The following is a 22,894-nucleotide window of genomic DNA, read 5'->3' as shown; positions in this document are numbered from 1 at the left end:
TATAACAATTTTTTTTTTTTTTTTTTTCTCTCTATATAGTCTCATACTTGCCAATCCCTCGGGTATTCGTTTGTCCCATACACTACATACACTAAATTCTGTTTCTCACCCTTCTTATCAATCTTTTGTCTCCTGCATGTCTCTCACTATGACCATGAAAAGATAGGTTTAAAAAAACATATTCAGCAGAACCTTTTGTCCTTGGCTGCTAGTAAGCTCCCTGTCCGTTCTGGCTTCCCTTTTTATGATTAATCATCACATTTTAACTTAAGTCATTTTAACCTAAATTCTCTATATAACAGGTCATACCCAACAAGCCAGACTATACAAATGATGGAAAAGAGGAAATAAAAGATGGCTGGATTTGTAGTTAAAGATGAGGTATCATTTCTTGAACTTGCATTGGGCCTTATTGTGTCAGGGCAAGAGTCCACAGACAGAACATCAGAGCATGAGGGTAATGGGGAATTAAAATGGCAGGCACCCAAAATAGTTGGAATCATTCCTGTGAACTGAATGTAGACACATTGCAAAGAAATCAATGTTTTGTGTGTGGTTTCTCCAATGTCTAAGAGGTCACATTGTTAACACTGAATGCAGTACACGTGATGAGAAGCACCTCATCTGGAAGATTTCACTCTGGATGGTGAGGGCATTTTACCTCTTGCAATTATATGGGTAATCTTCTAGTGCCAATGTAAACTCTGACTGATTCATAATTTTTTATTTAATTATATATTATTTATTTTATGGACTTTCTCTTAATCTTTTTTTTGTTTTCTAACAATGAATAAGTTCTAGCTTCATTATTTATAGAAATCTTAACACATTTTAAAACATTTCTGAATATCAGATGCATCTTAATAACTGTTAAAAATGCCTGTAGCTGTGACAGACACATCTGCCAGCCTCACCTCTTGTCAAAGGCTTCAGGACAGTTCCATTGTCAGGGCTCAGTGGTGCTCTGACTGAACTTGATTGGCCCCAAGGCCCTCCTGCAGCCTGCTGGCTCCCACAAAATGCTCCAACCCCTGATCTCTATCCATATGAGGACGGGATGGGGGTGGTTGGGCATGGGTCAAAAACAACTCCGCAGGCAGGTCTTGACCAATCTCTACTTGTCTGCCTTGACCCATTTGTGTACTATCTTTGGTCCATTGAACTCTTATCAATGTCAGTTAAAATTAATGTGACCTTGCATCAATTACTGTTGTTAGAAGTGGATAAACTGTATTTAGTTCAATAATAGTGTGTTATAGTTAGCAGGGTTGAATCTAGTGCTGTATATAAGGAGTTTGCAGTATTTCCCCATGACCTGCATAGGTTTTCTCCAGGTGATCTGGCTTTCCACCACCCACCAAAAATATTCAGGTTTGGTAGGATAATTAGGTGTAATTGGGCAGCATGGGGCAGAAAGGACTTCTACCGACCTGTATCGTTAAGTAAAAAAATAATTTTAAAATAACGGGCTTTGCACTGGGGCTCAGCTAACCCTATATTTTAATTTTAAATTTAGACATACAGCACGGTAACATGAAATTCTGGCCCCCGAGCCCGTGCCCCCCACAATTACACCCAATTAACCTACAACACTCTCCCATCCATTTTGAGGGATGGTAGGAAACTGGAGCACCTGGGAAAAACCCACGCTCATACAGGGAGAATATATACAACCCTTACAGCTAGCACTGGATTTGAACCCGGGTCACTGGCACTGCAATAGTTAAATGTAGTTAGTGTTTCTATATTTGCATGCTCCAAATGTTAATATGTTTTTAGTATTCATAAGAGATTTGGTACATGCAAAATAAATAGATTTGGATGTCAATTTGACACAACGAGTTCAGATCTGACTCTTCTGACTATTGTGTCATGAGTCACATTGTTAAAGTGATAATGCATACAGTCAGCAGGGAGAGGTGGTGGGGGGTGCGGGGGTGGGGGGGGGGTAAGGATGAATATGGAGTTGGGTGGTGACATGGGGATGGAGGGAGATGCAGGAAGTCAATCTCCTGTCAAGGCAAGTTAATCAAACTGTGAAGGAGGTCCTTTTCTGCTCAAAAAACAATCACATTCAAGGCAACTTCACTTGTAAGTATGCATTCCAAAAATTAAAATCAAAGCAAAATATCTTGGAACAGACTTATTCTGACTTATCCTGCAGAATGGTCAATGTAGATGGATTTCTTAACTCTTTATTAAGATTGCAAACATTTCACAGGATATTGTCATTTCCAGACTTTGCAATTTTGGACTGAAGAATGATCAAGCAAGATCATGTCAGGTTATGCTTACAAAGATGGGAAACCTTGGGAGCTCTCAGAGCTGGAAATCAATGTGCCTCCCACCTGACTTGGCTAGGCTTGGCTGATTGATGAGTAACTGCATCCATCACTGCTCCATATGGACAAACTGCTGTTACACTCACCAACCTGATTTCACAAAAGGATGACGGTTTTTTTTTAATCTCTCCTGTATTCTAGTCTTGGAAATAGCTGCTGGACATGACTGTAATCATGTCCACTGAAGAACTGAGTACAGCTAAGCAGAACTAAAGGAAAGAATACATCAGAAGGGGGAGAGTAAAGACTCAATTAATAGCCTTGCTTTTAAAAGAAGATGCTTTTAACATGCTTAAAATTTGCAGGAGTAAACCGAGAAAAAAAATAAAGAAATATTCCTTGAAAATTTTTCCCAGGGCGACAATGGCCAATCCCAGAGGACATCCATTGAAAGTGAGTGGTGAAAGGTTTAGCAGAGGTATGTTTTTTTTACACAGAGTGTAAATGCACTCCTGGTGGTGGAGACAGAGGCTGGTATGATAGGGACGTGGCTGTAAGAAAAATGGAGGGTTATGGGTGTGTGGGAGAGAAGGGTTAGATTGATGTGGTGTAGGTTTAAATAGGTGACTACTCATGTCTAGTCTATGTATTCCCTTCATAATTTTAAATACCTCTATCAAATCCCCTCTCAACCGTATACGTTCCAATGAATAAAGTCCCAGTCTCCTTAATCTTTCTCCCTACTCTAGATGTTGTAAGCCAGGCAACATTCTTGTAAATCTTCTCTGCATCCTTTTCACCTTATCTATATCCTTCCTATAATTTGGAGACCAGAACTGAACACAGTACTCCATACCTGGCCTCACCAATGCTTCAAACAGTCGCATCACTTCCCAGCTCCTATACTCTACACTATGATTTATTAAGGCCAGCATACCATATGCCTTCTTAATCACCCTGTCTACTTGGGAATCCACCTTCAAGGAAATATGTACCATAACCCCAAGATCCCTCTGTTTCTCTGTATTCTGCAATGCCCTCCCCTTAATTGCATAAGTCCTATTCTGGTTATTTTTTCCGAAATGCAGCACCTCGCACTTGTCTACATTAAATTCCATCTGCCATCTTTCAGCCCACTTTTCCAAACAAACCAAATCCTTCTGCAATCCAAGAAAACCTTCCTCACTGTCCACCACTCCCCTTATTTTTGTATCGTCTGCATATTTGCTTATCCAGTTCACCACCCCTTCTCCAAATCATTAATATAAATGATAAACAACAGGGGACCCAGTACCGAAGCCTGAGGCACACCGCTCATCACAGGCTTCCATCCTGACAGACAGTTGTCCACCATGACTCTCTGCTGTCTATTTCCCAGCCACCTCTGAACCCATGTCACTATCTCTCTATTAATCCCTAGTGACTGAACCTTCCTTATTAACCTTCCATGCAGAACCTTATCAAAAGCCTTACTAAAATCCAAATAGATCACATCAATCGCCCTTCCTTCCTCCACTTTTCTTGTCACCTCTTCAAAAACCAAGTCGTTTTGTGCAAAGTTCTCAGGCTGCCTTATTTAACTCTGGAAGAGACCTAAGACATCTGCACAAATGCGATTTACATACACTGAGGTACGCAAAGGCTTATCTTTCTTGTTTTTGATTAAACTCAGTTATATTAGTGCATAAAAAAACATGCTAGAATTTTTGGACTGGTCTTCTTCCCTATTCTTCTCTATTCTTCCCTACTGTTTATTCTTTGAAGAAGGGCTCAGGCCTAAAACATTGGCAAAGTATCTTAGTCTCCTATAAATGTTGAAAAGACCAGCTGAGTTCCTTCTTCTTCCCTATTGTGTTTTTAAAAACTTTATTTTCTATAAAAAGCTGCTCCTGCCAAGCTGATGACAAGTGTGGGTTTCCTCCGAGTGCTCTTGTTTCCTCCCACCGTTCAAAACACACTGTGGGTTGTAGGTTAATTGGGTGTAATTGGGCGGCAGCTGCTTGTGGGCCAAAAGGACCTATTATATAGTGCTATATGTCTAAGACAACATTATCCAGAAATGCAATCAAGAATGACTATCCTGCAAGTAGTGGGTCTTATCAGTCCATGATAATGGCTGAAGTATTTTAGCTGGTCTCCAACCTGACACTAGTTTTTCTTCATTTTTTGATTCATTTTTCAGAAGGAGCCCATCAAGTCTATAACCACTTTCAGGTGCATTCCCCTCCAAGTATGCACCTCCAGCAGTGGATTTAAACCTGTGGAATGGTCATTCAGGTGGTAGAGCAAAAAGCACAGCACTGGCCACCTGAAAGGGACAGCTGCACGCGAGGTGCCTGGGAGCGCACTCCGGCTCTTGTCCCTTTGGGACGTCAGGGTTGGGGTGGTCGGTGTGGGCAGTCAGCGCTGGGGCGGTCGGCGTAGGATATCAGAGCTGGGGCAGCCGGTGCAGCTGCCCTGCCCTGATGTCCCACACCGAGGGGGGGTGTGGGGTGGCAGTGGGAAGGGGGACTGTCAGGCATTTGCCAGCTAATTGTCACCCCCTTAGCAGCCGCTTTCAGGCACCTGCATTCAGGTGCCTAGGGGGACTTCAATGCTCCGGTAATTATCCCTCTCGGAGGAGGTTTAGAAAGTGCGCCGCAGAGGTGCCTCCTGCTCTTTCAGGTTGCCTCCCGACAGCCACATAGGGGTAGAATATGCGGCTTTACATCGGGGTGTTTTGGCCACCTGAAAGTGCCTCATCAGCTATCTTATTCCCTCACTAACTATTGTGTGCAGTTTTGGTCACCTAACTACAGGAAAGATATCAATAAGACAGAAAGAGTGCAGAGAAGATTTACTAGGATGTTGCCTGGACTTCAGGAACTGAGTTACAGGGAAAGGTTATTACCTGAAGCATAGAAGAATGGAGATTTGATAGAGGTATTTAAAATTATGAGGGGGATAAACAGAGCAAATGTACATAGGCTTTTTCAACTGAGGGTAGGTGAGATACAAACCAGACAACATGGTTAAAGGTGAAATGGAAAAATTTTAGGGGGAACATGAGGAGAAACTTCTTCACACAGAGAGCGGTGTGAGCGTGGAACAAGCTGCCAGCTGAAATGGTGAATGCGGGCTCAATTTTAACATTTAAGAAACGTTTGGACAGGGTACATGGATGGGAGAGGTAAGGAGGTTTATGGACTGGGTGCAGGTCAGTGGAACTAAGCAAAAACAAAAATGGAAATGATCTGAATTGCAGTAATCCATTTTGCATAAGCTACTGTGGTTAGGAATGACTCTGGTCCATGGTAGCGCATTTTCTTGCAACATTTTAGAGTCTGTGCATTTAATTGTTCTCTAAGAGGCTGTGGACTTGCATTTAAAAATGTAGTTATGGACATATTTTTGTTAATGGAACAGATTATCAGGTCTATTTTTTTATCAGTTATTTCCAGCCATTATTCTAGCACCATTCTCTGTCCTCATTGAACTTCTTTTGCAATTCAATAGCCCGACAGCCAGCTTGTCTGCCAGACCCTACATGGCATAAACTTCACTCATAAACTCCAATAATCAGGTCTGTGAGTGCACTGATGCCACAGATGGAGGAAATGTTGGTGCATCATCTGGGCCAATGCACTCTGCAATCCCACTCCCCATGAATTTTCCCAGTTGCCTATCCTCCTCTCCTCACAGTCACATCAACCCCCACCCCTCACCCCCGACCTACTAACCTGCATGTCTTTGGGATGTCAGAGGAAACTGAAGAAACCAGAGAAAACCCATTATATCACATGGCATACAATGCAGACTCCATGCATCAGAGGTCAGAATTGAACCCGGGTCACTGGAGTCATGAGGCAGAAACTCCACTAACCATGTCATTGTCCCACCCAAAACTGACCACAATGAAAATGTTTGCCTCACTTAAAACTTGACTGAGAAGTAACTATCTGATGGCATTTCACTGCAGTGTTCCTTTGAGGATGGAGGGGTATCAGGCCATTTCCCACCCCGAATGAAGGATGTAGCAAAGGAACATGAACACCTCAATCATTTGGAATATAAAGGAAATTTTGAATGACATTTTATAAATAGATCAGCACAGCTTCTGTCCTCAATTTATCTTCTGCTATTGCCCCTTGAGTTCCAGGCCAAGCTGCAGATTTAATTTAGAATTATGGGTCACACTGCAAAAAAACAGACCCTTTGGCTCACACAGTCCATGCTCACCATCAACCATCCATTTATCCAAATTTAATCCCACTTTTTTTAGTCTTTCCACATTCCTATCAACCCCTCCGATATTATACCACACTGTGGACAATTTATTGTGTCCAATTAACTTAAAAAATTTACATCTTTGAGAAGTAAGTCAAAACTGTAGGAAAAAGCTGGAGGAAACCTACATGGTCATTGGCTGGATTTATGCTGATAAAAAGGTGGAAGATAATGTAGGCCATGGGATCTTAACAGTGGACTGGCTTGAATGATGCACAGGACGGTCAGATTTGCGTTCGACATGTACATCTGCCACAATACCAATGTTTCAAGCCTTTGCTGACGGGATGCACATCAACAGAAACTAATATAATTATCAAAAGAAGAATGATTCTTATATTTCAGATTTTCAGATATTCAGATTTCAGATTTATTTTCAGAGTACATATATGACATCACATACAACCCCGAGATTTTTTTTACCTGCAGGTGCACAAAAATTATTTCTAATTAGTAGTGCAAAAAAAAACTGCACAGTGAAATCATGTGAACAAACAAAGAATTGTAAATAGATGACAAATTTAATACAGAGAGAACAAAAAAGAAAATCAATAAAGTGCACAAGTAAGAGTCCTTAAATGAGTCCCTGATTGAGTTTGTTGTTGAGGAGTCTGATGGTGGAGGGGGAGCAGGTGTTCCTGAACCTGGTGGTCCAAGCTTTGTGGCACTAACACCTCTTTCCTGATGGCAGCAGTGAGAATAGAGCGTGTGCTGGGTGGTGGGGTCTTTGATGATTGCTGCTGCCCTCTGATAGCAGCATATCCTGTAGATGTACTCAATAATGTGGAGGGTTTTTTTTTGCCCAGTGATGTCCTGGGTTATGTCTATTACCATTTGTAGGGCATTACACTTAGGGGTATTGGTGTTTCCATACCAGAGTATGATGCAGCCAGTTAGCACACTTTCCACCGCACATCTGTAGAAATTTGCCGGGATTTCTGATGTTGTACCAAACCTCTGCAAACACCTGAAGAAATAGAGATGCTGTCAAGCTTTCTTCATGATGTCTTTGGTGTGTTGGGTCCAGGAAAGATCCTCTGAGATAGTGACTCTTAAGAATTTAAATTTGATCTCCACCTCTGATCCCCCAATGATCACTGGATTGTACACTTCTGGCTTTCCCTTCCTGAAGTCAACAATCATCTCCTTAGTTTTGGTGACATTGAATGCAAGGTTGTTGTTGGTGCACCATTCAGCCAAATTTTCAATCTCCCTCCTGTATGTTGACTCATCCTCATCCTTTATACAACCCACTTCCGTGGTATTGTCAGTAAATTTGTAGATAGTGTTATTGTCATAGTGAAGTGAGTAGAGCAGGGGGCTAAGAACACAGCCCTGTGGTGCTCCGGTACAGACAGATTGAGGAGGGGCTGTTCTTACCAATCTTCACTGATAGTGGTGCACTGAGGTAGCAGCAAAAAAGACTACGACTTTATTCCTGTAAAAGTCTGAACACCAGTTCATGCTCCACGTGTGACTGGCTCAGGTTTATATTCAGGTCAGCTGATTGACAGCTGGCCAGATGGAGTCAGCACCTTAATTAGTCTTCCTACAGGTACAGAAATTTCCCCATGCAGTAGGCTGGTGGTCGTATCACCACACTGATTGTGGTCTGGAGCTGAGGAAATTCTTAATCCAATTACACAGTGGGGTGTTAATTCCCAAGTCTTGAAGTTTGCTGGTCAATTTTGAGGGGATGATGGTGTTAAATGCTGAACTGTAGTTGATAAAGAACACCATGATGCATGGATCTTTGCTCTCCAGGTGTTCCAGGGCTTTGTGTAGAGCCAATGAGATGGCATTCACCATGGGCCAGTTTCTATGATAGGCGAACTGGAATGTATCCATGTCACTGCTCAGACAGGAGCTGATCTGCTTCATCACCAGCCTTTTAAAACACTTCATCACTGTTGATGTAAGTGCTACTGGTCGATAGTCATTAAGGCAGGTTACTACACTCTTATTGGGCACCGGTATGATTGACTGACATTAATTACAATTAATAATAATAAGAAGCATCATTATTTTTTTCCTTGTCTTTCCAGTTCATTTTAAAATTCAAGCTCTAATGTTTGGTGGAAAACATGGAGTGAAACTCCTAGCATTCGATACCTACGGGGATTGGTAGATGCTGGATAAGTGAGTTTTTTGGTTGCTTGAGACTCATGTTTATAATGTCTAATTAATACACATGCATTAAGAATAAACAGTTTAAAAGATAAAAATACTGAACAAGCTTCACTTGCATGAATATATGTACCTTAAAGTATTCTACTTTATTTTCAGTCACATTTAAAAAAAACATTTAAAAAAAAACTTCTGCAGGTTCCTCCCCCTCCGTGGATCCACCCAAAAAACTAACAAAAACATTATAGATAATTAATTGCTTCCCCCAAGTTTACAGATAAAGCTTTACCAATTTACTTAATAATATACTTATAAAAATGAAAATTCTCACTAAGCAGGGGTAAGGAGATACTTTAAGAGAGTCACGCCAATGGCAAGCGACATCAAACAGCTCTTCATTTAATTCAAGCACAAATTTATTCAAACAGCTGCTATGAACAAAGCACGTCCAAGGCACTCCGCTGGCTGAATATTTGCTCCCATCTTCATCAAAGGATTATTTGTTATTTGAGAGAACATTTACTCCTACAATTTTAAACTTTTATTTAAATGTTTATTTATTCTTATTTATTTCAATATCCAATTATCTATCTATCTATCTATCTATCTATCTATCTATCTATCTATCTATCTATCTATTTATTTATCTATCTATCTATCTATTTATTGATTTATTTTCCTTGCACTTTTTTTGCAGGTTGCTTGAGGTTTCTATATGCTTGAATTCCAGATAACAGGTCTTACTGTACATGAAACACTGTCAGACAACTGCTTTGTACTGACTGATCACCATTTTCAAAAAAATTTATTTTATTTAATTTAGAGATACAACACAGTAGCAGGCCCTTCCGGCCCAGGAGCCGCGTCGCCCATCCCACTTTGTCATGTAGTAGGAAACCAGAGCACCTGCACAAAAACCATGTGGACATGGGGAGAACATTGAAACTCCTTACAGACAGCAGTCAGTTTGAAGCCAGGTGCTCTAACGGAGTTGTGCTGACTTCTGTGCTAACTGTACCATGCATAGTTAAAACACACAATCCAAAATATTAAACAAAATTGCTTTCTTTTCCTCTCCTATCTATCAGTTACAGTTCTGTAAACTGTTTACATAAAGGTCAATTTGTTAATATATTACTTTCCTTCAAATACCTGGTTGAGAACTAAGCTTCCACAAGTTGGCAATTATTACTCTTGAAACCAGCTGCTATGAGTTTTGCTTGTCCTGTCAAATTATTTGAGGACGTGGTCAACTATTTTTTATGAAACTCTCATTTTCCTAAATTCATTGCTTATGTTAGCAATGAGTCATGTGATGGATTTCAGTCATGTCACAATGTTTAGTTACATTTAATAATTTACAGGAACTGAAAATCTGGCAGGCTCTCACAGTAATTCCAGCAGGAATGCAGTAGAACGAGGAAACAGGCCAGCTCCCAGGAATGCCACATCCCAGCCATCCATGCCAGTTTCTACAGAGCTTTCTGAGAAGTGGAAGCTTTCCTTTCTATAAACAAGGGCAGGGGAAGATCCTGGTCTGCAACAACTTGAGAACAAATATTTCAATATTTCATGGTTCTCTGTGTTACAAGCCCAAAGGACCCCAAAGCACAGTAGCAATAGAAATTTACCAAGACAAATGGTCACTTAAACAAAAGTTGCTTTTAATTATCTTTAAACAAAAAAAACAGAATCACACTTTAACTTATTATTAACTTAACCCCCCTTCTAATTCTAAGCGCACATATATGTAATGTGCATATGTTCAAAAAAAGTTCTTTGATTCACAATCCAATCTCACTTCTGTCTCCTCCAAGTTCACCAGTATCAGGCAATTCTTATACTGTGCACAGAATTTAACGTTTATGAATTTCACCAAGCTTTGGTGCTTGAAAGGTAAATGGTTACCGCTCAGGAAGGTTCTTGACAGTTTTCAGAGAGAGATTTGTTGCTGATCCCTTTAGATCAGCCACTTCAGTGTCTTGCTAAAGAAACTTGCCCCATCAGGATTTTCCAGATGATAATCTCTTTCTTTCAGGTCATTACAGAGTTCCTTTTTGTTTCCCATATTTCAAGTGAAACATTACGCAGCCAGTACTCTCCTCTTGCATGGACCACAAGGTCTTTGAACAGGCTGAACTAAGAACTCACAACCAGTCTTCAAAATGGGGTTTCCACAAGCTTGCCAGCTTGTCCTGTTCCAGTTCCAGCTGCTGCTGCTGAACTTAGAAGTGAATTCTCTCTCTCTCTGTGAGAAAACCACATGACCCACTTAGAACAGCAAACTGCACTCAGACAGACTGCGGCTCCGGACCTAATCTTCCGAGTTCGTTCATCTGTTGCTTTCCAAAGCAATAATCCATTACTCCACAGCATGTCCAATTACCAGCTACTTGTGAAGTCCCTATAGGCATTCTTCAAAGTTTTTGCAAAGGTACTCAGAGCCTGGATTGTCTGCCTTGAGCAGAGCTCCAGTATTTTAAATGAGATCTATTTTGAACTGTTTGTTTGTGACCTACACTAAAAAAACCTGCCATAATTTATATCCTTTTAAAACATATACAATATAAAACATAACATAATCTGACAGAAGATAATGAGTGAAAATAGGCATTCTTACCATGCGTCAGCCAGAAGTGTGTCTCGTTGAAACCTTGTTCTTCAAAATGGTCAGTGCAATGTCTATAAACTCTATTGACAAGAAGGATAGTCACAGATGCAACTTCTTTTCACAGAATAGGGAGGGGGAAGGGGGGGGTGACAAAACATGGAACTGTAGACCATCACTTCCAGCCGACATTGTCATCAAAGATGTGGCCAAGGTGGATGTGATAGTACAGATTCTATCACCAATGTGTCTATGTACAGATGGTAGTGTAGGATGACTCTGATTGGCTGACAGTGTAGCCACACCTACTGGCAGGTCTTAAAGGATTGCTCCTAGCCAGACCAGGTCATTCTGGACTGGTCGACCTACTTGTGATATGCTCCAGTCTTTTAGTTAATAAAAGCCTTGGTTCGGATTAACAAGTCTTTGGTTCTTTCGACGTGCATTACAGTGGAATAGATGGCGACTGGTTTGAACTTACATGATCTTTCTTCCTCTTTGGCAAATGGCATTTGATCAGCACAGGTATCTAGGTTGCTGGTGGGAGTGTGGGGCCACCATCTTTATACTGAATAGGCTTGTTGACCCTTTGTGAAAAAAAAGTGAAAACAGTTACAGGCTCAGGTCAAATGCACAAGTTCACGTTTAAATTAAGATTTAAAAAAAAATTAAATAAACATCCATTGCATCTGCTGGTTGTGAGCATGAATTCTTTAGATGTCAGCTGGAGCAAATCAAAAACCAAAGATCCAAAGGAAAGTTTTACATTTATATGGTGCCCTCCTAACCTTATGACATTTCAATAATTTTATTTCCAATGCAATATCTCTGGAGTGTTGTCATAACTGTAAAGATGGAAACATTGGAAGTGTGGTGCACCTGCAAAGCCTCCCACACAGAGCAATGAGATGGCAATCGGATGCATGGTTTGTTTCAGTGGTATTGATTGCTAAATAAATATTGGATAGAAATTGAAAGATAATTCCTACTCTACTACTACTACAGGACTTTATGTTTATATTTGAGAAAGTACATGAAGCCTTGGTTTAATGGTTTAACCAATGAAAAGGCCAATATTCAGGAGGCCAATACTAATTATGTGCTCAAATCTCAATCTTTTGACTCAGTACTATCTGGCTTGTACATGGGAGCTTCCATTCCACTTCTCACAAGTGTCGACGTTGAATCATTATCTGAGTTAGGGAGCTTTGGTGCTTTCCATATGATAATGCACCCAGCACTGGCAAACAATGTCCTGGGAGACAACTGGCTATTGTCGAAGGCTTTCTCCAGATCTGCTGAAAAGCAAGATCTTAGAGACACCATGTTCAAGTTCAATGCAGCCAGCATACTAAAAGACTCATCCCACTCCCGTCATACTCTATTTAGCCTTCTCCCATAGTGAAAAAGATTCATGAGTATGAAATCACGCAACACCAGATCCAAGGGCAGTTTCTTTCCCACCATTATCAGAATATTGAACTTACATCGGTCTTGTAAAATAATGTTGTCTTTGCTCTGCTCTAACTGAACTCTCCCTGTAAGTCTTCACGCTGTGCTAATTTTTACACCTGTCTTGGATCCCACCCGCTGCCTTGTGGGCAAAGTCTCTTTAGGTAAAGGCTAAGAGACAGTAAACTCTGACTTCAAATTCTCGGGCTCGACTCGCCCAGCTGTCAGTACCTGGAAAGGGCCCTCGCTATGGGAAAATAGTACATGTCAGTCCGGCAGCCGGGGTTGGCAGCTGTGACAGAGTGCAGGAAACAGTTTCCCTAGCGGTCTGCAGCAGCAAACTTGGTGGGCGAAGAATTCGTAAGAACAACGGCCAGTGAGCATGGTCTTGAAACAGACCACTGTGGGGCAATCCCATGTCACTCTGGCTGTCGTGCCTCGCACTCCGCCAGGCTCAGTGGCGTGGGACCCAGAGGGAGGCATTCGTCCTGGGCAAGCACTCACCTCCAAGTCTTTGCCCCGGCACACGGTGTCTAAAGCTGAAAAGCGGCAAGGCACTGTGTTCATCTTCGCTTGTGAAGGGATGGGCCATGGATGGGATGGATGGATGGGACTATGCTGTACAATGCATGGGTTGACTAGCTGCACTGCTTGCCAAGCAAACTTCCTCAATGTACCTCAGTACGCATGACAGACCCACTAATTATTTTCAGAATTTTCTGCCTTTAATTCCGAGTTACTGATAATCAGAATGAGGAAGGTCATTTCCATTTCCAGACCGGTAAAGTTATGTTACTGACCTCTCCATTTTATTTTATAAATTATGAAAATATTACTGTATAATAAGATACATTAAATAATGCCACTTGTCAAAATACCTGAAATGTAAAATTGCTGGAATGTAAAATTATCTTCACGGTATGAAAATAGAAAACAATCATTCAAATTGGAATAAACAACACTGAATTGTCACCACAAGGGGGCAGAAAATACTTATCTAAGCTAATATTATATTTAAAAATTTTAAAACTGCTGCTGTTGCTATAAATCTAAAATCAAACAGAAAGTGCTGGATTCACTCAGCAGACCAGGCACCATGTGTGGCAAAAGAAACCATATGAATGCTTCAAGTTAATCTTAAACATTGTTTCTTTTTCCACAAGTACTACCTGACCTGCTGAGTGTTTCCAAAATGCTTGTTTTTATTTCAAATGTTTTGTTTTCCACCTTTCCTTTATTAGGAATACGACTGGTGCTTTTGTGGGTACAATCTCTCTTGTTCCATTTACTCCTCATGTATTTTGCCTGGGCTGCTTCTCCTTGTTGCTTGAAGGCTAAGTGTAGGTTAAAGGGATCTGGTAAAATTGGAATAGCCTGTCTGATTCCATCGGTGTGCCAAAGGATTACAGTCTACGGACAAAATCTATTCGCCCCAAACAACAGTCGACAAATTTCTGGGTATTTCACACAGTTGGCACTCTAACACGTGGACAAAATAACAAGCCTTTCCTACGGCATTATCCAGCAATAAAAAGAGACAATTAATTCCTCTTTTTTCTACAGTCTACTCTTCTGTATTGGCTACACATTCCTGTTCTTAAACATTGCTCAATTAATACCTGCATTTAAAATTCATTCTTCATCTTTACCTCACAGGGATGTTGTTATTTTTGTCTGTAATATCATTCAATGCATATTGAAAAAATTCTAGGATTATCATGTAGACAATATGTGTTCCATTCTTGAGAAATTAGATCATGATCATTTTTTTTCTCAAAAACAGCTGTTATCTTTGTACACTGCAATTTTCAAAATATTAAACAGATCCAGCTTGCATTACATTGGGCAAGCAGACAGAATTAAGCCTGATGAAGGAGAGGAGGTTGGAGATTGTATGCATATAAACCGAGTACGTTGTGTGATTTTTATTGTTCTTTTCACTTTCTAAATTTTGCTTGAAAAGTTAACAACAACGTGAAAGCAGGTCAATTGCTAATTCATTAGACTTTTAAATGATTTTAATTTTAAAGTTAATATGCCTATTTTCCCTCGCACCCCACAGCTTGAAGTAGATTGATGCTAAATTGATACCAGTCTATATTTATACCAGCCAGAAAATCAGCCAGTGGATTTATGAATTCATATAAAAATAAGCGTATGCAAGTCACTGTGTGATAAGGTAGTCTCCTGCCATGAAATATATGTATTTATATTGATGTGGTTATGAAGCTTGGCTGCTATATGTATATCTTGTCTCTACAGGTGAAGTCGGTCCATCTGGAGCCCAGGGACCAACCAAACTATCCTGTACAATGCACATGTATTAAGACTGCAACAACAGAGACACTACAAGACTCACACTAGAAACTTCACCTTATTCCATGACATAATGCATTTTGTTTCAAATACAATTGAGAGGTATATGACCATCTTGACCTAGCATTTCTAGTCATGAGTTCTTTAATCACTATGGATAGATTTTCACTTTCTCGCCATGTGGAATGACCCAGAGGGACTACATATTTACAGCTCTTTAAATTGGCCGAGTGCCAAATACCCTGCTATTTATTGAGGAGCCTGAGAACATGGCGATTAGAAACAGGAGGCAGTCCTATTTTTATCAGTTCCATATATTCGTTTGAAGTGCTTTTGTTTACTTTTATCATTAATGCACTTTGCTTATGAAGAAGGCTGGAATAAATGTAGAATCACATGAAGTTAACTAAGGTCATCAGATAATATGGCTGAAAAAGCCAAAGCAACCTGACTAATTTTCTTTGGAGGGATGAGTTAAAACACATTAACATTAAAATAGGGAAAGCAAAGATGAGCAACTTTTGTGAGGAGGGGCAAAATAATTTCTCTGCATTTGTGGACTCTGACCAGTCCTATTAGTAGGACGTTATTTTTAAAGGAGCAAATAAAGGTTTTGGAATTGCTAATTCAGCTGCTTACTTAAATCAAATTCTAGTCTGCTTGACTAAATAATATGCACGTGTACCAGTTTGCATTAATTGAAATCATGGTTTAATAATTCAAGGAAGAGAAGTAATTTGTCTGAGCAAGTTACAAACATTGCCCAAAACCAGAAAAGATCTGGAAGGTAAGCATCTTCTCTCAGATTGTGTTTGACTCCTGACTTCATGTGTCTAGACTGAAAAAGAAGAGTTTATTATCTCGATGGGTTTTTTTTGCTCGACTTCAGTCATATCATTATGAGCTGTCTTGTGGAGAAAGTCCCTGAAAAAGACTTACCTAAAGATATTCATGATGTTTATCATGATAGGTTTATTATCCAGAGATTATAACATGTAATTAGACCAGTTATTCATCCCATGATAACCAAAGAACATGTCAATGTTCACGGTAAACAGATAATGCTGGAGAAACTCAGCAGGTCAAACAGTGGTCAAAGATAAAAATACATAACTGGCATTTTGGGCTTGAGGCCTTCATCAAGGTGTGGAAAAATGTCGGCAGGCATCTGAATAAAAAGGTAAGGGGGAGGTGCATAGTCCCAAAGGCACGAGGTGATAGGTGGGAGAAGGGAGGGAGGGCACAGAAGCAAGCAGGGGGAGGAAGGATGGCTCAGTGAATAGAGAGAGAAGGGGTGGAGAGCTGAGGGAAAGAAGAAAGGGGAGAGCAGGTAAGCAGAAACCAGAGAAGTCAATGTTAATGCCCTCCAGCTGGAGAATGTCCAGAGCGGATGGTGTGGACAAAGTGAAGGTGCTCAGCCAAGCGATCTCCAAGTTGACAGAGCGAAGGTGCTCATGCCAATGACAGGGACCTACCAGTGGCCAACCATTTCAGATCTGCACCCCACTCCCATACTCAAATGTCTGTCCATGGCCTCCTGTACTATCCCACCTAGACCACCGTAAATTGGAGGAACAACACCTGATTTTCCATCTGGGCAGTCTTCAGCCAGATTGACACTTCCAGTTTCAGCTTTCCTGCTCTCCTTTTTCCCTCCTTTCCCTTCCCCCTGTCAGGTCTCCATCCCCTTCCCTCTCTATTCACCTAGCCATCCTTCCTCCCTGTAGTGCACCACTAGTAACCACAAAGACTAGGCTGAAGGAATGTTAGGCTTCAATGTACAGAAGAACCTTGCTGGCCCGAATCCAGCTATAGGAATGGCAGGAAGGGAGAGGTGGCTCAACCTCTATGGCCCAAGACCACGGGGGAGGAGTCACAGGGTATGAGTCATCAGTGAGCGGGCCAGCCCCATATATACAGTAGTCAGCAATTCCTCCATTATATATGAAACATATCACCACACTCCCCCTGCTTGCTGCTGTGCCCATCCTCCCTTCTCCACCTATTACCTCCTGCCTTTAGGACCATGCTCCTTCCCCCACCCTTTTCTCTCTTACCTTTTGGTTCCAACTCCTACTGACATTTTTTTCATACCTTGATGAAAGGCTCAAGCCCAAAACGTTGGTTATTTATCTTAATCTTTGCTATATAAAGAACACTGTTTGGCTTGCTGAGTTTCTCCAGCATTATGTTTCATGCTTTACTAATGTTAATGTTCAGAACTTTCCCATGATACATTTGCTATCATGAATTGCTTGAGTGGTTTATTCATTCTGAAACAACTACTCTTCATTTTCCATACATGAATCCAATGCATCTCAGAAGAGAAGTCAATATTTTGTCTTTCCGGGTGCCACGGTAGTGGTCAGCACAGAGCTTTTACAGTGCCAGTAATCCTGGTTCAAATCTGGCACTGTCTGTTTGTATTTTCTCCCCATGTCTGCATGCATTTCCTCCCAGTGCTCCGGTTTCCTCCCACCTTATCCAATGTACAGATGTTGTAAGTTAATTGGGGTACTAGGGGGGTGGGAAGGAGGGAGGGGAAAAAGGGGAGAAAATGACACTGTGTATATTCAAGAGGGAAATGTTTGTGTGTATTTTGGTCAATATGGTTCATAGTGCGAAAAATAAAAAATTTAAAAAAAATTAATTGGGGTACTTGGGCAGCATGGGCTCGTGGGCCAGTAGGGCCCATTACCGTGATCTATGTCTATTTTTTTTTAAATTGACAACTATTTTTCTTAAATAGTAAAAAAAAACATTATCTTCATATGAAAAATAAGTTATACCACAGAATGGCTCGTTCTTACAAATAATGGTCAATAAATGATTTGCTTGGTTTTGTTACATCGATGTGTTAATTCAATACCAGAATTCTAGTAATATAATCATACTTTGAAAAAAATCATGACTTGAGCTAAAATGATTGTGATTGAGAATAAATTGTAGACCTACATATGCAAGAATTAGTATTTACAAATATGAACTTTGTTAGAAGATAATTGAAAGAGGAATCTTATTGGTTTTATTGTAGAAATTGGCCAGGTTTTCTGGTGTAATTCCAAACCTCTGTAAACTCCTGAGGAAGTAGAGGTGCTGACATGCTTTTTTCGTGATGCCATTAGTGTCTTGCATCTAGGAAAGATCCTCCGAGATAGTGACTCCCAAGAACTTAAAATTTGCTCACCCGTTGATCTGCCAATGAACACTGGATTGTATTCCTCTGTTTTTTTTCTCCCTTCCTGAAGTCAACAATCAGCTCCTTGGTTTTGATGACTGAGTGCAAGGTTGTCGCCGGTGCACTATTCAGCCAAGTTTTCAATCTCCTTCCTGTCTACTGATTTTTGTGATATAGTCGGCAAATTTGTAGATGGTGTTATTGTCGTATCAAGCCAATAAAGTCAGTAGAGCAGGGTGTTAAGGACACAGTCCTGTGGTGCTCCAGTACTGATGGAGATTGTGGAGGAGATGTTCTTACCAATCCTCACTGATTGTGGTCTGGAGGTGAGGAAATCCAAGATCCAATTACACAGTGGGATGTTGAATCCCAGGTCTTGGAGTTTGCTGATTAGCTTTGAGGGGATGATGATGTTAAATACCAAACTGGTATATAAAAAGCATCCTGATGAATGCATCTGAATGTGTTTAAGGCAGATTCCTGCCCAGATTCTGAAAAGTGAACAACTTAAAATTATTCAAGTAGATTCCAGGCTGTTAGTGGAGGGGAATTCCATCATCTGAGTAAAATGCTTGCAAATAGTTGTCAGCAAAGTTTGGACTTTCACATTTATACTTAGAAATTCCAAATATGCTGAAAATTATGCAGGGAAATGCCTACAGTCCTGGATGAAGCTACAAACATTTCCACACAAAAAAAACAGAACTCAATATTTTGTGAACATCTTTCAGCAAGTACCACTTTACAGAATAAAAATGATAAAGAGAAAACAGAGTTTAAAATTTCCAGTGATCTCAAGCTCAAATAAATCCAAAAGTTTCCAGGTGGTTCTTTAACAAGTTGCCAACATTGCACTTGCATGTCTCCTATATTTTCAATGAGGGACGAGGTCTCCTCTACATTGACGAGATTGGACATAGACTGGGAGATCATTTTGTTGAGCACCTTGGCTCTGTCCACCGCAAAAGCGTGGATCTCGCAGTGCCCACCCATTTCAATTCTCCATGCCATTCCCTTGCTGACATGTCTGACCATGGTCTCATGCACTGCCAGACTCAGACCACCCACAAATTGAAGGAACAACACCTCATTTTCCAATGGAGCATGCTCCAATCAGATGGAATTAATATCAACTTCTCACCTTTCCCCCTTCTATATCCAATTAACAAGTTTTGTTGGTCTGAATTCCTCCCCCAGCCAGTATTGACTAAATTGTGAGATTTCCTGCTTTTGGTTCATTCTGCTTACTCCTTGAAGAAGGGCACAGGCTCAAAACATCGGCAATATTATCTTCATCTTTTATGGATGCTGAAAGACCGGCTAAGTTCCTCCAACTTTTTGGTGTGTGCTTTACATGTTGATATTTGTGCATCTTTAAATGGGATAGTTGGAGGAAATATGCAATGATCCAAGTTTGGTTATAATGCAATTGAATATTTGGGAATGTTTTTGGGAGATAAATTGGTAAAATTAGAGTAGGTTACATACGCACACTTTAAAGCAGATTTTATTTGAGATACTGAAGAATTCATATTCAGTGACTTTACAGAAACTATGGAGAATGCTATGCACATTTCATAAGTAGGTACTCATTGAAATGATGTCATGAAATGAATGGACTATTGTCTTGGAAGAACAACCAGAGCCAGGTTGTCTGTTTTGGACCTTTTTGCAAGGCTTTTGACTTCTCTGCAAAGTGCTCACTCAGAGGTCATTGAGGGGTTGTTGTTTGCCTAAAACAACAGATGGACCAGAAGACTAACTCCTATTGTTTGCTGGAGAAGGAGGGGTTTTGCAAGTGAGAGAGTGAAGGACATACTGCCTGGTAGTTTGAGTCTGAGAGAGAGAGAGAGAGAGAGAGAGAGAGAGAGAGAGAGACAGAGGGAGTCTTTGACTGTGTGTGATACAGAAATGCTGTAACAAGCCAGGAGAAGCTTATTGGAACTGAAACAGTAACTCCAGAGTGGTGGATGGCTGGAAGTGCTATCTGTCTGATGTTTCTCTTGGAATAAGGGAAACAGAAAGGAACTCAGTGGTAACCTGAAAGAAAGAGGTTATCGCCTGGAGAACTCTGATGGGGCAAGTTTCATCAGCAAGTCATTGAGTTGACTAATGGTGGTACCTCAGTTGTGGAAATCCTGGAACCATACATTTCTCTTTGCAAACCTACAAGAACCTTCCTGAGTTGTAACCATTTACCTTTCGAGCACCAAAGCCTGGTGAACTTTATACATGTTAAATTCTGTTCACACTATAAGAATTGCCTGCAATCAGTGAACTTGGAAGAATGAGAAGTGAGAATGAACTATGAACCAAAGAACTTTTCTTAAATTTACACACACACATTACATACATGTGGGCTTAGAATTAGAAGGGGGTTAAGTTGGGTTAGTTAAGTTAATAGTGATAAGTTAAAGTTTGATACTGTTTTCATGTTTAAAGATAATTAAAAACAACTTTTGTTTAAGTAACTATTTGTTATGTTGAATATCTATTGTTGCTCGGTTTTGGGGTCCTTTGGGCTTGTAACAATACAATTCACCTGATCTGTTGGGTGACTGAATTATTACACTAGAGCAGTGGTTTTCAAACTGCCCCTCTAAAATCACATTCTAGTTTAAGTAATCCCTTTTCCATAAGTGCTCTGTGATTAGTAAGGGATTGCTTTAAGATGGTATGTGAGTGGAAAGAAAAAGTTTGAAAACCACTGTTTTAATCATATGCAATTGACTTGTTACGTGCATAGTTTCATGATTCCAAAGGAAATGGGCCAATGGCATTTTTCTCAAGCAAAATATTTCAGTAATAATTGGGGTAGAGCAGTGGTTCTCAGTCTACCTTCCCACTCACATCCCACCTTCAGCAATCCCTTACTAATCAGATAGCACTTCTGGCATAGGGATTACTGAAGGTGGAATGTGAGTTTAGGGGGGCAGTTTGAAAACCACTGATCTAGAGCATTAACCTAATACTAAAATCTGATTTGCACTGGGAAATCAATTGAATAATCTGTCCCAAATTAATTCTGAAGTGAGAATAACAGCTTTAATATTTTAAATCAGTGGTTCTCAAACTTTTTCTTTCCACTCACGTAACACTTTAAGTAATCCTTATGTCATTGGTGCTCTGTGATGAGTAAGGGATTGCTTAAAGTGGTATGTCAGTGGGAAAGAAAAGTTGAGAACCACTGCTCTAGACCCAATTGTTACTGAAATATTTTGTTTGCGGAAAATTGTCAGTAGCCCATTTCCTTTGGAGTTATGAAACAGTGGACATAACGAGTCAATTAGGTACGATTAAAACAGTGGTTTTCAAACTTTTTCTTTCAACCCACATACCGCCTTAAGCAATCCCTTACTAATCACAGAGCACCAATGGCAAAGGAATTACTTGAAGTGGTATGTGAGTGAAAAGAAAAATGTTGAGAACCACTGATTTAAATGCCCAGGTGGGGTACCGAGGATGCAGGTAACACATTTAATTTCATTAAGCTACTTTAATTAAAGAATGTAATCTGTGTATTTGAAGGGACAGCTAGAGTATGGACTACTTCTTTGCATTCTCTACTGCTAATTACTTGACTCTGGTTGGCAAGCTGTCATACAAATATCATTGATCCGCTGCTGAACTCACCCAAATACGCAGGTAATCAGTGGTGCAGTAAACTCAATGGCTCCTAAAGATTGCCTCACATTCATCTAAGTGCCACAATGCAGAGTACAGTCAGTAGCCGATATTTAGCCAGCTATTGAGATATCTCTGAACTATTAATTTACCTCATGGCTTCAAAGTCCATTCCCTTTGTTTCTTTGATTTCCACAGCAACAATAAATGGCATGAATCCCAGACGGAAAACATCACCTGAAGCAAAAAACTAATTCAGGATTCATCATTAAGGCAATGTAGGCTCCATCTGTCTCAAAGAACACGGGCAGTTCTAAACAGATCCAAACAGGACACCGACAATGTGGTTACGTATTGCATGAGTGCAAATCAAACTCTTCTCTGTCTGCGAACATGGTAACCCAGATGAAGCAATAAAATATATTGTCATATATAATTTGCTAGATAATTGTTTGCAATACTGTAAACTCAATCTGCAATGGAGGTCATAGAGTGGCTTATTCAAGACTTTTTAAATATTATTTTATTGTCATATAATAGAGAAATTTACTTTTGTCTACTGTAAGGCAGGCAAAGATTTGCTATCAGCATAAATAGCCCAGCACACCATACAGACAGAGAAAGAGAAGCAAAAGAGAGACCTCCCCCTCCCCCCCCCCCCCCCGTTCCGATAGATGGTACCCCTTCAGCCAGTCTCCAGCAGTCTGCAGCCCTGTGTAGGTTCCTCGCCTCGTGTCATCAATCTGTGTGTTCTTCAGCCTCGGAGCCCGTTACTGATCCAGTGCCATGATCACCATCCCGCAGATCGTCTTTGCTTTTCCTCAGACAGGGGATGGTCTCCGCTTTCTGCCCTGCGCCAGTCCTCCGCTTCCCTGGAATCTGCAACCCCTCAAAGACCAGCACCTCTAACTTCAAGAACAGTTTCTTTCCAAAGCATTTCAGCTCTTGAACCTCCCTTTGTTACACTAATCAGGGACTGCTCGGCGGCCACACAGAGTCCAGTCCAAATCATCATCAGCTCGAGCTCCAGATCTGAACCTT

At 40.6% G+C, this 22,894-nt stretch overlaps 2 long non-coding RNA genes across 2 annotated transcripts in view; one reads left to right on the top strand and one right to left on the bottom strand.

The window, feature by feature from the left end:
- The window catches only part of LOC138739586 (uncharacterized), a 226,733-nt gene that overhangs the window by 9,606 nt on the left and 194,233 nt on the right, over positions 1–22,894 (bottom strand). The window contains exons 3-4 of the long non-coding RNA XR_011342334.1: positions 11,765–11,870; positions 11,296–11,366 (exon numbers count right to left, since the gene is read on the bottom strand). This is a non-coding gene — a long non-coding RNA (uncharacterized lncRNA). The remainder of the gene's footprint in view (positions 1–11,295; positions 11,367–11,764; positions 11,871–22,894) is intronic.
- LOC138749611 (uncharacterized) lies at positions 14,589–22,193 on the top strand. Its single transcript, XR_011348781.1, has 3 exons — positions 14,589–14,644; positions 14,998–15,153; positions 22,052–22,193. It is a non-coding gene; the product is annotated as an uncharacterized lncRNA (long non-coding RNA).

This window comes from Narcine bancroftii, chromosome 1 (assembly GCF_036971445.1).
Source record: "Narcine bancroftii isolate sNarBan1 chromosome 1, sNarBan1.hap1, whole genome shotgun sequence".
Taxonomy (NCBI): Eukaryota; Metazoa; Chordata; class Chondrichthyes; order Torpediniformes; family Narcinidae; genus Narcine; species Narcine bancroftii.
The sequence above is the reverse complement of the archived record's forward strand: the minus strand, read 5'-3'. Positions and strand labels throughout refer to the sequence as shown.